Genomic DNA, 18,870 nt, shown 5'->3' with positions numbered 1-18,870 from the left:
GTGGGTTACAATATAACCTTAACTCCTATATTTAATACTAGCTTAAATATGACAAACAAATATTTAAACTATAATAAAATAATACAATTAATAAAATGTGCTTATTGACTCATCCTTGGACTAGCTTCATAAATTCAGTGGAGTTCATTAAATGCAACTTAAAGTGCATTTAATTCATCTCTTTCTTGAAGCTCAACTTTGCACAACATATAAGGGAGGTCTCCAGCGTCTTCTAGAATTTCCTTTGATGAGCTCACCATAGCTTGAATATAACTGTATAAGGTTTGTTGTAGCTTCTTAGCTCTCGTCCTTGTAATTGGACCTTCAGGTATGGAAATTCCTTGGTCGTGGTTCATATCAATAATGGTCATTTATAGCTTCTATCACAATAATATAAAATTTGGGAACAAATATCACAATAATATAAAATTATGAGACTGAAAAGATCGTAGCCTATATGAGACTGAAAAGACCGTTCACCACACGCTTGTAAAATAAATTATATCTACCATCTCTGAAATTTTCCCATCCCATCGTTGACACCCTTAATTGGAACTAGATTTTAAGGAAAATCTTCTCCACAACTCACTTTGGAACACTTTTATAGATAGTTTCAACAAACTTACTTTGCTCGTGAATACTTTGGAGTTCGATATTTATAGTTGTGGAGAACGCTATTTAAATTGATATGATCGAATCTTACAACAAAGTCTAATTGAGCCTCCCTCTTTTAGGAGATAGCTTCGAATCAAATTCTTTAGTTTGGACAATGATTGCATTGTTTTAGTCAAACAACCGAGACTAGTGTATTACCAAAAGTATAAATATTTTGTACGTGTATTTTCTTACATGTTAACAATTGTATACAAATAATAACTAAATTTATGAGTAGAAGTTTGGATGGAGTTTTATTAAATAGGTAATCTTTAATTATATCTAAAAATATATAAGGTTTTTTTTTTTATATACATTTACTAGAACAAAACAATGATTCAAGAAGATGTCATTCATGTTTTAATTTTTATTCTTTTTTATTTCTCAAAGATTAAAAAAAAAAAAAAAAGTTATCCTCTCTCGCATATGGTTCGTTATTTGATTATTTTCTCTTGAGTGAATTTTAAGTGAAACACATTCTCTACCCAAGTAATTGCAAGATGCAAGCTTCACACTAAGAGGAATCAAAGTCTCAAGTATCAACGTCCTCAAGTGTCAATTTTTATTCTCCATCTCAACATAAATTAAACATATTTTCGTGAAAATATCTATTTATAAAAGCAAAATATCTCAGAGTCACAAAAATAAAAATGAGATATAGATACGAGACATAAATATGATAGCAAATAGATATGGTAACATGTCATTTGTAAAAAACTAGGACACCGATGTGATAACGATACATTAATTAAAAAGAATTATTTCAAAAAATTTATCAATTTTATATTAGAAATAAATTCATATAAATAAGTTTATATGTTTGTATACTTAAAAAAAAGCTTAAGGTACGTTTCACTCTCAAAATATATTCAAACCCAAGGGTATGATACGAAATGCTGGATTATAAATTTGTAATGCATCCATTATATTAACAAGTGTTCAGTACATGCCCAACACGTGTCAGATTAGTGAAACTAAGTTATTCTCATGCTTTCTTTACACCTATTTAAAGTAGTTTGAAAACTAGCACATCAAATATTATAATTGACTAACTACAACTTTAATTTTGATCTTTAAGGATGGTTTTGACCAAAGAGAAATAAAATCCTTAATTTAGTACATGGTTGCAAAGATGGACACTCATTCTCATATGGAAAGAGATTTAACCCTAAGTTATATCTCATATCCTCTCTTTACCAATTATTTAGTTTTATTTAGTGTGTTTCAGAAAGATACGTCCATCAATTGCAAAAAAAATAAAAAAAAAATAAATAGAATAGATTAAATTAGCCCAAAGTAATGGCTAACATAATTAAAAAAAAAAACATAAAGGAAGAATTGATTAAATTGGCTAATTGCTAAAATAATTAAAAAAAAAATGTAACAAAAACACAGAAAGAAGATTAGGAACACAAGTAAAAAAAAAAAACACAAACACCTAAAAATCAAGATTTGAAAAGTTTTAAACAGTTTTGATATATAGACATTTCAAGACTTTATTAGTGCAATATTCCCATGAAATCTAACACTAGAGCATCATAAAATTTAGAGAAATGATTGAAATGGTGAATGGGTCCTTGACGATAGTCGACCGCTATACTCTGGTTTAAGATGTAAGTGATGATTATCGGCAATATGAGTTGTGTCAATACCACACCGTTATCAAGAGAAAGTAAAGTAGAGTATAATAGATCAAGCGATCCATTTGTTGAGAGTACTGTAAGAGGCACGCAAGTAAGAATGTTGGATATAACTACTCTTTCACATCAGAGGGATGAGTCTCATAGATCCAACTACAATATCAAAGAAACTTCGGGTGGTAGTGATTGCTTGCATTGATGTCTCCGTGGTATCCCAGAAACATGTAACATGATTTTTCTTGCTCAAATATAGCTTCTTAAAACTTCACTTTTGAGTAATCCAGGAAGGCTACTTAATTTGCAGCCCTCTAGTGAAGATGATCACTTTGAGGTGGGTTTGTTAGTGAAGATGCAATTATATAATCACGGTTTTATATCAATGGTTCCATTTATATCTATAAATGAAATTTGTGGTGTATTTTTTAGAAATTCAACAATAATCATATGTTATTCTGTTACAATTCTAAAGAAATTCAACTTTCGACCTTTTGTGAATGCTCAAAGCTACTTGCAAAGTATTGTCGATTATGATCCATAATACTCACCGGCTCGAAATTGAGGTTTGTTCATGTTTGAAATTGTGACAAACCAGAAGACAAGATGCTTATTAATATTGTTTGTGATTGTTGTTGTGAATTCTTCATCTTTGAATACATATTTTGGTTGGTTCATGAATTTTTCCATCTTTTAAAAATATTATTTTTTTAGTTCGAGCCTAATTTCATAATAGGCGATTGAATCACAATATTGCAATATTTTAAGTTACTTTTAAGATTAAAGGTCGATGAATAAACTAATTACTACAAGTTCTTTTTATGCATCTTATTTTGATCTAGCACATAAAGTAATTACTGAGTTCGACAAAATTGAAATAAAATCAAATAAAATCACTCAAACAAATCAATAAAATTGAAAAACAATTAGCCTTATGACACTTCCTTCAACTCCAAGGGGCGGTAAACCAAGGATTCCTTCGCCCAAGACCCATGATCCAACTCCCAACATGGAATTGATAAGCTATAGAATCATTCCAAGAACCTCAATGGATGGGTTACAAACTCACATTACCAATCTCGACAACTGGACGTGTCACCGGCGTTAGAAGAACGACTGCATCAGAGCAAGTCCATGGGGATAGAAGATCCCGTTGAAGGATGATAGACCAACCGTAATCTTCAGCCCAACGAGCCAAGCTTTTGTAGAAGCAAGAACCCTTGTATTAAAGAAATTAACATCTTCTTATACAAAATTTGGATAAACCAAGAGATAAAGCTAGAATTAGATTATGAGATCCAAGAGTGAGAAGCAAGATTTGGAACCTTTTTCAAAATTGAGTCACTCCACAATCGAACTTGATCAAGGCTTGACTAAATAACTCAGATGCAATCTACCACAAGAATTGCATCAAACATAAAAACGACAAAGATATGTTCAGATTTCTATAAGGGGGAACGTCTCAACTTAAGAGATCAATTTCATTGATCACAAATATGCTTTTACATAATAATTTGTGGGTATTTATAGTCTCCCCACAAAAAAAAAAAAATAGTGCCCGTGATTTAATCTCGATCCCTTTAAATCTCCACAGAAGACCAAGTCAATTTGAGCATTACAAACTTTATGAAATTAAAATAATAAATAAAGTTTTCTAACCACTCATGAAATGATGCTTGCAACTTCATCCGCTACTTCAACCGTGCAAATATTTACTTATGAAATGACGGTTGAACCTAGCCTATCCAATTTTGTAGATGAAGTATGAATGCTTGTTGAATGTTCTTGGCCTTGGATTGTGTAATAGGTCCAGTTGGAACACCGTGATTCTTATCATCATCCCCCTCTTCAAAAGGATTCGTCCTCGAATCAGAAAAATCATCACCTACATCAAAAGAACTCAACTCAGTAACATTGAAAGTAGAATGTACACCGTGATTCTTATCATCATCCCCCTCTTCAGGATTCGTCCTCGAATCAGAAAAATCATCACCTACATCAAAGGGACTCAACTTAGCAACATTGAAAGTATAATGTATTGACAATTCTATGGGAAGATCAATTTTATTGTTCCATGCAATCAAATGAGTCATTTTACTAAATGTCTTACGGAGCATTTATAGTCAAATAAAGAATTAGGAATCCACGCTATCTTTAGATCTACAGACTCACTCCCAATTGAATTGAGCTATCTATGGTTAACATTATAATGAAAGTTCATGAGTAAAATTATTTACGCTAATTCATTGAAACTTTAAAAAGAAATCATCTCTAAATTTAGATAAGATAGTAAGTTATACTAATTGAATCAGGTGTGGTGAAGGTCGAACAAACACGTGACCTTCAAATCTTCAATATTACGCTCTCCCAACTAAGTTATCCCCGTTAACATTGAAAATGAAAATTTGGAAATTTTAAAAAGAAATAATCACTAAATTTAGATTATATAGTAATTTTAAAAAGAAATAATCACTAATTTTAGATTGAATATTCGAGTTATGCAAGTTAGTCAACTTGAATTAGGTGCGGTGAACGTGGATCAAACACGTGACTTTTAGATCTTCACTGGTGCTCTCCAAACTGAGCTATCCTGCTAACATTAAAAATAAAAATTCATCGGTAATTTTAGATTGAATATTCGAGTTATGCAACTTAGTCAACTTGAATCTACCGCTAACATTAAAAATAAAAATATTTTCACTACTTCATTGAGATTTTAAAAAATTGAATAGTCAGGAGTCGAGTTATGTGACTTGAATCAGGTGCGGTGAACGTGGATCGAACACGTGACCTTCAGATTTTCAGTCTGACGCTCTCAAAACTGAGTTATCCTCACTAATATTTGAAAAAAAAAATCATAAGTAAAGGTATTTCCGCTAATTCATTATATTTTAAAAAGAAATAATCACTAATTTTAGATTGAATAAAGTTATGCAACTTAATAGACTTATGCAACATAAACCAAGTGCGGTGAACATGGATTAAACATGTAACCTTGAGATATTCATTCCCAACTGAGCTATCCCCGCTAACATTAAAAATCAAAATTCATGTGTAAGGGTATTTCCGCTAATTCATTATTCATTGAAATTTTAAAAATAAATAATAACTAATTTTTTATTGAATAGTTAGCTTATGTAAATGGAAACTGGTGCGGTGAACGTGAAGATTAAACACGTGACCTTCAAATCTTTAGTTTGACACTCTCCCAACTGAGCTATCCCCGCTAAGATTAAAAATAAAAATTCATAAGTAAAGCTATTTCCACTAATTCATTATATTTTAAGAAGAATTTATAATCAACTAAACTATAAGATATAATGAATGTCGATCAAACACAAGACCTTCCAATATTCAATCTGATGCTCTCCCAACTAAGCCATTCCAGATAACATAAAAAAATGAATAATCACATGTTTTAGATTGAATAGTTAAGTTGTGCAACTTAGTCAACTTATGCCAGTTGGATAAAAAACGTGCCAGATCTTCCTCTAATTCATTGAGATTGAGATTTTAAAAAGAAATAATCGCTAATGCAATGAACGTGGATCAAACACGTTACCTTTAAATCTTCAATATGACGCTCTCCTCACTAATATTAAAATTGAAAATTCAAAAAGTAAAGGTAAACTTATGCCAGCTGGATAAAAAACGTGACAGATCTTCCTCTAATTCATTGAGATTGAGATTGAGATTTTAAAAAGATATAATCGCTAATGCAATGAACGTGGATCGAACACGTGACCTTCAGATCTTCAATCTGACGCTCTCCCAACTGAGCTATCCCCGCAATCATTAGAAATAAAAATTCATTAGTATAGGTATTTTAGCTGATTCATTGAGATTTTAAAAAGAAATAATGACTAATTTTCTATTGAATAGTCAGGTTATGCGAAATAGGTTTGGTTAACATGGAGATCGAACACGTGACCTTCAAATATTAAATTTGACTCTCTCCAAACTGAGCTATCCCTGCTAACATTAAAAATGAAAATTTTTAAGTAAAAGTATTTACGCTAATTAATTGAAATTTTAGAAAGAAATAATCACTAATTTTAAATTGAATAGTCAAATTATGCAAGATTGAACACGAGACCTTTAGATCTTCAATCTAATGCTCTCTCAACCGAGCTATCCACACTAACATTAAAAATGAAAATTCATCAGTAAAGGTATTTTCACTAATTCATTTTAATTTTAAATAGAAATAATCACTAATTTTTGATAAGATATTCAAGTTATCCAACTTGTATAAGGTGCGGTGAACTAGAACACGTTAGGTATTTTCGATAATTCATTGAGATTTCAGAAAAGAATAATGACTAATTTTAGATTGAATAGTCGGGTTATGCAACTAGAATCAGATGCTGTGAACGTTGATAACAAACATGTGACCTTCAAATCTTCAGTCTGATACTCTCCCAACAGAGTTATCCCCGCTAATATTAAAAATGAAAATTCATAAGTAAAGGTACTTCTGCTAATTCATTATATTTAAAAAAGAAATAATTAGTAATTTTAGATTGAATAAGCAAGTTGTGTTTTTAGATTGTATAGTCAGGTAATAAACTTGTATTAGGTGCGTCAAACGTGGATAAAACAGGTGTGACCTTCAAATCTTCCGTCTAACAATCTCCCAACTGAGCTACTCTTGCTAACATTAAAAATGAATATTCATCACTAAAGGTATTGGGTACGCTTCTAGAAATTCAACAAAAGGCAATAGTATTAGACCGAGATGCCAGATTTAAATCTCGCTTCTGAAAAATTCAACAAAAGGCATTGGGTACGCAGTTATAGTACGACATTCCACCCATAAACAGATGGTCAAACAGAAATGCTCAAGCAAATATTGGAAGAAATGTTGAGGACGTATGTGATCGACTTAGCAGGAAGCTGGGATAAATACCTACCCCTTATGAAATTCTCTTATAATAATAGTTGCCAAGCAACCATAAAAATGACCACATATGAGGTTCTCTACGGACAAAGATTTTGATCCCCTATCTTTTGGGAAGAAGGTGGGCAAACGAGAACTATTGGACCAGAGCTATGCAAATTACCAACGCCGCAGTCTAGAAGATTAAAGCTAGGATACAAACCGCACAAAGCCGAGAGAAAAGCTATGCAGATCTAAGGCGCAAGGACATGGAATTGTTGGTAGGGGACCATATATTCCTAAAGGTAGCACCCCATGAGAGGGGTGCTCAGGTAGGGTAAAGAGGGGAAGCTAAGCCCTAGGTTTATCCATCCCTTTGAGATATTAGAAAGGATTGGATCTAGAATCGGGCAATGCCCAAATTTGTCTGTAGTACGTAATATCTTTCATGTATCCATACTACGGAAGTATACCCTAGATCCTTCGCACGTACTGGCTCATGAAACTCTCTTCTTGAGAGATGACCTAACGTATAAAGAAGACACGATTCAAATAATAGACAAGAAAGTCAAAAGATTGAGAAACAAGGAAATCGCTCTTGTTAAGGTCCTATGGAAGAATCATAGAGTAGAAGAAGCCACTTGGGAAACAGAAGGCAAATAAGAACCTTGTACCCTGGCCTATTTTAGATTAAGCACTTTCGATGACCGAAAGTTTTCAAAGGAGAGGAGAATTTGCAACACTCAAGGTCTCCAATAAGAGACCGTGTATAATCCCTAATAAGTTGTATCTAGAAGCAAAGAACAAGTAGAATTTCATTAAATTTTTTATAGAATAATAATTACAAGGGGCTTAAAAAAGAAAGGCTCCGATCGAAGAAGACATTTCTGGCAGAAGATTCAAAAAAATCAAGAATGAAATTATAGAAATTCTAGATGTTTCAATGGTAGTGGAAAATCCGTCTATAAATTATGAATTAGGGTAGACTATTAGGGGCAAGAAGCAAGCTTAATCGAGTACCCAATCGAGAGATACAAGTTTTTTGTTTTGGGGTATCGTGTTCATGGGTTTACCTCGAATTCGAGAACTAGTCCACTGTTCATTTCCAAACTTGTTCCTGCACCATCTAAATAAGTTTACCCATAAGTTTGGTGAAGGAAAGAGGTCCTCAAAGTGCTAGTAGGTTTTCCCACGAATCAGTCCATGTTAGGTTACCCTCTAATGTTTTCCTAAGCTAAAACCTCAACTCTTAAAGCCTAACCCAAGACATTATGTATAAACCTAAGTTCATCAATAATCCATGTACCAAGTACATAGAACTATGTGAATAACGTGCTAAATAAGTTGCTAGGATCCATACCCATTAGTAACCATTATTTGCCCATAAGTTCTTCTTTTGAGTCTGCTTCTTATTTTGTGTTTATAACGATTAAGTAACCATTATTTGCCCATAAGTTCTTCTTTTGAGTCTGCTTCTTATTTTGTGTTTATAACGATTATGCATATGTAACACACCAAACATGAAGAAAATTAGCTCCCACAAAAATAAGCCACTCATGAAAGACCGAAAGGACAGAAAGGAAAAAAAATAAAGTTTTAAGCAAGAACAAGGGACTTAGTCAATTGAGTACCCTAACAAGTGATTTCAAGGATTGGAAAGGAAAAAGTAAATGAAAAGGGCAAAAAAGTCATTTTATCAATTATCAAAAATCTTTCTCGATTTGTAATTCCTTATGTAGAAGGAATCTCAAGATTCAAAAATAAGGGGGAAATGAACAAAAAACAATGAGGAATTTGTAGAAATATTATGGATTTTTCGAGAAAAATAATAATAAAATATTTGAAATGTGGAAATTACCAAAATACCCCTAAAAGAATGGTTAATTAGAGAAATGCCACTCCTATTGGAATCAGAGCATCTACCGTGACCATCCGAGCAAAATCCTTCAAACTCAAATCTCAACCGTTGGATCTCCTCCAAAATTTGATATGATCTCAATGAACACGCACGGATCATCACATCCAACGACTAGTATTCAAAGCCAAGGTCGATAAGGCTATGATCGGAGTTGATATCTCCGAAAAATTATCCAGAAAGTTCAATCTCTAAATAACGAAGATTTTAGAGCTCTCAATGTCGGTTTAAGCTCCTCCGATAAAGTCTGAAGTAGGAGAACCAATACGAAATAAGAATCGAGAAAGGTTGATCCCCCAATCGAATGCAATAAGCGTTTAGATTATGGGTCTCCTACTCTAAGATTTCTTCCAAATTCAAGAGTAATCCTCCACCATTTCTCTTCGAACATCTAAATAACGAAGATTCTGGAGATCTCAATTTTGGTTTAAGCATCTCCTATAAAGACTGAAGTAGGAGCAACAATACGAAATAAGAATCGAGAAAGGTCGAGACCCCAATCGAAGGCAATGAGCGTTTAGATTTTGGGTCTCCTACTCTCAGATTTCTTCCAAATTCGAGTGAAATCCTCCCCCATTTCTCTTCAAACATATTCCTACAGTTTCTCAATAAGATTACCCACAAGTTTTATGAAGGAATAGAGTGTTGAAAGTGCCCAGAAACCATTCTCTCAATTCAATCCGCCATTGAAGAACTTCAAGAAAAACTTGAAAATCAAATTCGAGGATACATGATGACTCGTCGAGCAAGAATGATTCCAATCAGTTTCTACACCTCCAAGGAATACTTCCATAGAAGACCACGAAGAAAAATAACCTCGAGAGCGTGCCGAATTGAAGGAAATAAGTTTCGAAATTAAATTGGGGATAAGAGTCGAATTCCTATCTACGATCTCTTTTCCTTCAAATTAAGGATTCCTCTAGCTTCAAAGGAAGAAGTTGAGTAAACTTGATGAAAGAATTGAGAGCTGAAACGTCGTAGAACAAGCTACCCAAGAGATCGAAAATCTTGTGTTTTGAGTGAGTTGCATAGTGAGTTCGATTTCTAGAAATTAAGGAAATAGACTCAAAGACATTCCTCTAAACCAATTCCTTTAGCCTGAAGAAAGGATATGAAAGAGGTTCAATAAAGAAATAGGGCCTTGAAACCCCTAGAATCGGCTACCAAATATAAAAATCCTTTATTTTTTCTCCAGCGATAAATCAGATTTTGGACGAACTTTGGAAGCGAATATCTTAGGCTACGATCTACGAGAAGGTATCAAATCAATCCCTAACCCTTCCTTGTAACACTCATCTTTAAGTTTCACAAAGAAATCAAGGAGAGAAATGCTGTAAATGTGGCTGTACAGGCCAAGTTTCAGATGGCGGCGATGTGAAAAATGCGCATCTTCTTCCAGTTTAGAGGAAGAAAACGATGATATGGCCAGTTCAACTAAACTATCCAAGTCAACTAAAAATTTGACCTTTTCTTGGGTTTTCTCAATTTTTACCCTATTCCAGACCGATTCCTATTGATGTAGGTGATGATTTTCTGATTCGAGGACGAATCCTTTTGAAGAGGAGGAAGATGATAAGGGTTACGGTGTTCCAAATGTTCCAACTATACCTTTTACACGATCCAAGGCTAAGAAGATTCAACAAGCATTCATTCTTCATCTACAAAATTTGATAGGCTCGGTTCAACTATTATTTCATGTGTTACAAGCTTATTAGATTGAGGAAGGACCATTTGGAGCTTCAGAAGTGAATATTTACACGATTGAAGGAGCAGATGAAGTTGCAAGCATCATTACATGAGTTGTTAGAAAACATTATTTATTTTTAATTTCATAAAGTTTGTAACGGTAGAATTATCAAATTGACTTCATCTTTTGTGGAGATTCAAGGGGATCGAGATTAAATCCCGGCCACTAATTTTCATTCATGCCATGTTTTAATTTTTATTCTTTCTTATTTCTCAAAGATTAAAAAAAAAATTATCCTCTCTCGCATATGGTTCGTTATTTGATTATTTTCTCTTGAGTGAAATTTAAGTGAAACACATTCTCTACCCAAGTAATTGCAAGATGCAAGCTTCACACTAAGAGGAATCAAAGTCCCTATCAACGTCCTTAAGTATCAATTTTTATTCTCCATCTCAACATAAATTAAACTTATTTTCGTGAAGATATCTATTTATAAAAGAAAAATATCTCAGAGTCACAAAAATAAAAATGAGATATAGATACGAGACATAAATATGATACCAAATAGATATGGTAACATGTCATTTGTAAAAAACTAGGACACCGATGTGACAATGATACATTAATTAAAAAGAATTATTTCAAAAAATTTATCAATTTTTTATTAGAAATAAACTCATATAAATAAGTTTATATGTTTGTATACTTAAAAAAAAACTTAAGGTACGTTTCACTCTCAAAATATATTCAAAGTCAAGGGTATGATACGAAATGCTGGATTATAAATTTGTAATGTATCCATTGTATTAACAAGTATTCAGTACATGCCCAACACGTGTTAGATTAGTGAAACTAAGTTATTCTCATGCTTTCTTTACACCTATTTAAAGTAGTTTGAAAACTAGCACCTCAAATATTATAATTGACTAACTACAACTTCAATTTTGTCCTTTAAGGATGGTTTTGACCAAAGAGAAATAAAATCCTAAATTTAGTACATAGTTGCAAAGGTGGACATGAGAATGAGTTATTCTCATATGGAAAGAGATTTAGCCGTAAGTTATATCTCATATCCTCTCTTTACCAATTATTTAGTATGTTTCATAAAGATACGTCTATCAATAGCAAAAATAAATAAATAAATAGAATAGAATAGAATAGATTAAATTATCCAGAAGTAATGGCTAACATAATTTAAAAAAAATCATAAAAGGAAGAATTGATTAAATTGGCTCATTGCTAACATAATTAAAAAAAAAAACACAAACAACCAAAAATCAAGATTTGGAAAGTGTTAAACAGTTTTGATATATAGAAATTTCAAGACTTTACTACTGCAATATTCCAATGAAATCTAACACTAGAGCATCATAAAATTTAGAGAAATGATTGAAATGGTGAATGGGTCATTGACGATAGAAATGGAAATGGTGAATGGGTCCTTGACGATAGTCGACCGTTATACTCTTGTTTTGGATGTAAGTGATGATTATCGGCAATATGAGTTGTGTCATTACCACACCGTTATCAAGAGGAAGTAAAGTATAGTAGAATAGATCAAGCGATCCAGTTGTTGAGAGTACTGTAAGAGGCACACAAGCAATATTTTAAGTTACTTTTAAGATTAAAGGTAATAAAGTAATTACTGCCCGTTCTTTTTATGCATCTTATTTTGATCTAGCATATAAATGCTTCCTAATTATTTTATTTATTTTTTTATGAATTAGGTTATGAAGATCATTTGAATTATAAACGCTTTAATTCAAACAATATTTAATAACTAATGGTTTTAATATTTATACTCAAATATACTAACAAGTACTAGTAACACTAGTCTCAATGACTTAAATAATACAACTATTATCTCGAACTATAAAGAATTTAATTCCAACCTATTCTAATGGACAAACGCTTTATTAGACTATGGTAAGATTTCACTTCCTCAATTTAAGTAGCGTTCAACTACAACTATAAATATCAAATTCTTAAGTATTCATGAACAAAATCCGCCTAACAATGTCTCTTGGAACAATTTACCAAAGGTGTTAGAATGAGCAGTGTGGAAGGGTTGCCTTTAGATGCTTTAGTACCAATTAAAGATGTCAATATTCTAGTAGTGCAAAATGCAGGAAGGTTCGTAATTGAAAAGAATAACGAGAATAGTGAACATCGTGTCATCTACAAGCGTGTGGTGAACGGTCTAGTTAGTATGACTAGAGAACATCGTCCTTGTAGAATTTATACTATTGTGATAGAAGTTATAAATAACGATGATATTCCTTGGTCTTTTATTACAAAGGTGCAGAATTTTCTTTTTGTGCATGTGATATATCCATCGCCACCTACTTATAAGCTCTCATCTTTTAAAGAAGTTCTCGAGTTCCTTGTCCCCAAGTAGCAATACAACTACTAGAAATATGTGTGTGTGTGTTTGTGGGTGTATTGATCTCTTTAATTAATGAAATATGGCATAGTCATAATGATATTATGAGTATCTTTTCTATCCCTCCCTTCCTTATTGCTATATAAAGAAAATGAAGATTATAAGTAAAAGTGTACAAGTAATTTGTTACTTTTGAACTTAAAATGCTTATAATTCAATTTATCTTTGTTATCAACAATAATTATCAAACGGTATATATCATAACACAAAATCGAGCGGAAGGGTTAACGATAAAATGATAACAAAAACCCATTCGTCGAACTAACTATAAAGGAAGGGTTGGTTGGAAACCATGTCTATACTTCTTTGCTTTAATCACGGGTAACTAAAGATATATAAGAACAATAGAATATGTCATGCCCAGTCAAAACATAAAAAATTTCTTGCCATGTTATAATTAATGAGTATGGTATGCACAAAGATCCGACGTCACACTTCATGATTGGAGACCAATACAATTAGCTAAGGTCGTCTATACCGTCTTTGGTCGAATTATGTCAAGCAAATGTTGCAGCAAGCAAAGAGATTTAAGGCACAAATGTCTCTGATGTGAAAGGCGCACCAATTCAATGAGATTTAAGTAACCATGAATAAGACACATGATACAGCTTGTAAACGAAAAAAGTCCATGACTCTTGTTATTTTCTTCCACTACAAACCTTCTAGCCTCGTGCACTTTTTTGTCATTGACATCCTTAATTGAAATTAGAATTGAAGGAAACACTTCTCCACAACTTATTATGGAACACCTTTGATAGACAGTTTCAACAGATTTACTTTGTCGAGGAATACTTTAACATTCGATATTTATAGTTGAACGCTACTTAAATTGATGAAGTGAAATCTTACAATAGAGGTTAATAAATCATTTGTCTATTAGAAGGGAGCTTGGAATTAAATTCTTTATAGTTGAGATAAGGGATATTTTAGTCCAACCAAGTATACTTTTTAGTTTTAAAATTAATCAATTTTTTTAGTTTAAAATAAATTGATTTTTTAGTTTTAATTTTATTCGGAATAAATTAATTTTGATGTGATGTTATGTATTTTAATAAAATTAACATTAACTTAATCAACAAAAATTTGTATTTTTTTTTAAATTATAAGCTAAATTAATAAAAATACCATTGAAATTTGCACTTTATCTAAAAAATATTACTCATAATTTTTTTTTTTTTGAAAATACTGTTGAATTTTCAAAAAAAAAAAAAAAAAAAGCTTCAAAACTACTCTTTAACTTTCAAAAGTGTTTAAAAAAAGATAGATGAGGAGAAAATTGTGTTCATGGGGAGAAAATTGAAGGTTATTTTAGGGGAAGGTTTTCAAGATCAGTATAAGATCCTGAAAACATAACAAGAAGTAATATCCAGCTTAAGGTCGCCATTAAGAACCTACTAGTAGGCTACTTACTAAGTTTTATAAACTCCATGTTTATCATGTTTATAAAGCTCAATATAAGAGTTGCCTTTTGAAAAGGACTGGAAAGGAAAAAGTAAATGAAGAGGGCAAAAAAAGTCATTTTATCAATTATCAAGAATCTTTCCGGATTTGTAATTTTTTATCTAGAAGGAATCTCAAGATTCAAAATAAGGGGAAAATGAAATAAAAGCAATTAAGAATTTGTAGAAAAATTATGATTGTTCGAGAAAATAATTATAAAATATTCAAAAAGTGGAATATTACCAAAATACCCCTGGAAGAATAGATAGTTACAGAAATGGCACTCTAATTAGAATCAGAGCATCTACCGTGACCATCCGAGCAAAATTCTTCGAACTCAAATCTCAACCGTCGAATCTCCTCCAAAATTTGATATGATCTAGAACGAACACGCACGGATCATCACATCCAACGACTAGTATTCAAAGCCAAGGTCGGTAAAGCTATGATCGGAGTTGATATCTCCGAAAAATTATACAAAAAGTTCGATCTCTAAATAACGAAGATTCTGGAGCTCTCAATGTCGGTTTAAGCATCTCCTATAAAGTCTGAAATAGGAGCAACAATATGGAATAAGAATCGAGAAAGGTCGATCCCCCAATCGAAAGCAATGAGCGTTTAGATTATGGGTCTCCTACTCTCAGATTTCTTCCAAATTCGAGAGCAATCCTCCACCATTTCTTTTCAATCTTATTCCTATAGTTTCTTAACAAGATTACCCACAAGTTCTATGAAGGAATAGAGTGCTGAAAGTGCCTAGAAACCATTCCCCCAATTCAATCCTCCATTGAAGAACATCAAGAAAAACTTTAAAATCCAATCCGAGGATACATGATGACTCGTCGAGCAAAAATGATTCCAATGAGTTTCTGAACCTCCAAGGAATGCTTCCATAGAAGACCACGAAAAAAAATAACCTCGAGAGCGTTCCGAATTGAAGGAAATAGGTTTCGAAATTAAATTGGGGATAAGAGTCAAATTCCTATCTACATTCTCTTTTCCTTCAAATTAAGGATTCCTCTAGTTTCAGATGAAGAAGTTTAGTAAACTTGATGAAGGAATCGAGAGCTGAAACGTCATCGAACAAACTACCCACGAGATCGAAATCTTGCGTTTCGAGTGAGTAGCATACCGAGAACGATGTCTAGAAGTTAAGGTCCTACACTCAAAGACGTTCCTCCAAAACCAATTCCTTTAGCTTGAAGATAAGATATGGAAGAGGTTCAATGAAGAAATAGGGCCTTGAAACCCCTAGAATCGGCTACCCAATAAAAAATCCTTTGTTTTATCTCCAACGATAAATCAGATTTTGCATGAACTTTGGAAGCGAATATCTTACGCTACGATCCATGAGAAGGTATCAAATAAATCCCTAGCCCTTTCTTGTAACATCCATCTTTAAGTTTCACGAAGAAATCAAGGAGAGAAACGCTGTAAATGTGGCTGTACAAGCCGAGTTTCAAATGGCGGCAATGCGAAAAATGCGCATCTTCTTCCTATTTAGAGGAAGAAAACGATGATATGGCCAGTTCAATTGAACTGTCCAAGTCAACTCAAAATTTGACCTTTTCTCAAATTTTCTCAATTTTAACCCCATTCTAGACCGATTCTTGTAAAAAAACATTATAGTTTCATAAACTAGACACAATAAGGAGTATGTGGAAGGAAATTTGAAGTAATTCAGATACTGGAAGCTCAATAATGGAGGTCCCAAACGTCGACGACGAGACAAGTAACCCCCTTGAACTCTTTGTTAAGAAATACTTGTAGAAATCGCTTGGATTTTCATATGAACCCTAAACCAAGTATGAATTAAGAATATATGGAAAAAAAAAAAACCCAAAGAACCCTGAGTTAAGACCCTGAACCAACCAAATAGCTCGAGATTTAAGTAATGTTAAAATAACCCACTATCTGAGCTCCGGTGTCTATCAAATTTTAAATAGCTCGAGATTTAAGTAATGTTAAAATAACCCACTATCTGAGCTCCGGTGTCTATCAAATTTTAATACTGAGCATTTATAGCTTGAGGTTAGATATGAAATTTGGTGGTCATTGGATATGGATGAGTAGGTAAACCAAGAAACGGTGTAAAATGACCTTAAGGGGTAAAAACTATATTATTTCAAACCCTCCATTGTTGCTTCTACTTTGCATGAAAATGCTTCCACTAAATCATGTTACTAACTAGTTGGTTTGGTTCGGTTCAATTCTTGGGTCCACTAGATTGAATCGACCTAGCTCAATTAAACTCTTGATAATATAAAAATCATAAGTTTCTTAAATTACGTTAACTTAAAAGTTTAGCCCCTAATTTTTTTTTTTAGAAAGTTTAGCTTTGTGTCTAGTTGATCTCTAGATGCTTAAAAGTATCTAATAAAACTTCTATGCAAGGAACTTTTCTGTATAAGTGATGTAAGACTTCAGGTTTATTATTAAGGAATTTTAAAGGAGTGATTTGATATATCATAGAGCACAAAAGATTTATTTGTTTCAAATATCTTATGTTGACCATTCTTTTTTTGTCAAATATTTTGAATATTATCATTGTGAATTACTAATGCCGATTGAATCTCATTAATAACAATATCCCAAAACTCGGGTAAAGATGACATCAAAATTAATACTTTAATTTCATCTTCAAAATTTATTTCTACTTAACTCAGTTGACTTATAATCATAATAGTCACCCATACACAAATGTTTACAACCTTAAAAGGTAAATTTGTAAGGAGTACACGAGAAAAGTGCTTAAAATAGTTTCAAAATATAGAAAAAAAATATATATAGGGATTGGTCAAAGTCAACATTTGTTTTCTGGTTAGCATGGTACCATCAAAACTTGTTTATTTCTTTGAAATGTTTGAGTTTACAATTTACACGTTTTCATTTAGAAATGAAGCAAAATTAGTCTGGTTGTAAAATGTTGTCACGCTTAAAACTACCATAAAGTTATAATCGACCTATTATCCTTCCCCCAATAGGAGCAAAAGGCAACGTTACTAAGTGAAACTAGTTTCATATCATTTATTCAACAATAAGGGTGTTAGCATGCATTTGGAAATGAACTCATATTTAAAAAATTTAGATAAAATAGAAAAGAATTGTTATCTCAATGATAATGATACTATGTGAAACTAGCCTCAAGATGCTTCCTTAACTCTTAGGGGCGGTAAACCAATGGTTCCTTCACCCAAGACCCATGGCCCAACTCCCAACATGGAAGGGATAATCTAGAGAATCATTCCAAGAACCCTAACGGATGGGTTACAAACACACATTATCAAGCTCAATAACAAACAATGTCGCCGACAAACTTATGAAGACTACATGAAATGATGAATATATTAATGTTGGATTTTTTTAATTTACCGATTTTTAAAATGTTAAATTATGTAAAATTACTGGCAAATAAGAATATTTTAGAGAGCTTTTCCTTTTTATTTAAGATTTTGATATTCAAAAAAGTTAAAAAACAAGGAGATGAAATATTAATGATATTAATGGGTCATAGGTTGTTGAAGAGGAGTGAGTGAAAATAAAAAGGGAGATAATTTATGCAAGTCACTAATAGTTAGAACCTTATTTTAGAATGTTAAGGGCATTAATTTTGAAAGTTCATGAATATTTTTGGTACTAGTGGTTTTGTCAATATAAGAATGCAACTTATATTAAAATTCATACTAAAAAATTACTTTTTTTATGTTTATGTCACGAGCCATTTTCGAAGCAAGTTAAAAGAGGTTGAACACAAAGTAAAATGTTTTCTCGAAATAAAAAAAGAATTAAAATATAATAAACATATATATTTACATTATATTCAAAATAGAGTTTATAGGTTCATAGTACAAAATAAGGGAAAGGTTAAAAAAATCATTTTAAAACATCAAAAATAGTTTTGGTGGGTGTTGTTGGTCTAGGGCAACTACTCTTAGTTACATGAAAAAGATGGAGTGAGTACAAGACTCCGTAAGTTAGCCTAATTGTAAGTAAGTTTTTAACCATGTTCATAGTGGGTGCTTGGATACCACACTCTTTTGTTAATGATAGCTTGGTTCTTGTCCGAGAATAGTGACCCTTAGGTTTTAAGTACATGGTTCTATGTGGTGGAGGACTTTGGAATAAGGTTTGGAATCGGTAATTATTCTTATTTCTTTTCCTTTAGACACTCGGTGGTTGGGAGCAAATCGAACAAAGTGTTCGTCCAAAATTTTTAAA

The 18,870-nt window shown here is 32.3% G+C and overlaps 1 non-coding gene across 1 annotated transcript; it reads right to left on the bottom strand.

The window, feature by feature from the left end:
- Positions 1-6,005: 6,005 nt before the first annotated feature.
- On the bottom strand, positions 6,006-6,078 carry TRNAF-GAA. The gene has a single exon. It is a non-coding gene; the product is annotated as a tRNA-Phe (tRNA).
- Between the last annotated feature and the right edge of the window lie 12,792 nt (positions 6,079-18,870).

The sequence above is a fragment of the Cucurbita maxima genome, unplaced genomic scaffold (assembly GCF_002738345.1).
Source record: "Cucurbita maxima cultivar Rimu unplaced genomic scaffold, Cmax_1.0 Cma_Scf00400, whole genome shotgun sequence".
Taxonomy (NCBI): domain Eukaryota; kingdom Viridiplantae; phylum Streptophyta; class Magnoliopsida; order Cucurbitales; family Cucurbitaceae; genus Cucurbita; species Cucurbita maxima.
Note: the sequence above shows the minus strand (reverse complement) of the source record. Positions and strands in the feature narration are given on the sequence as shown.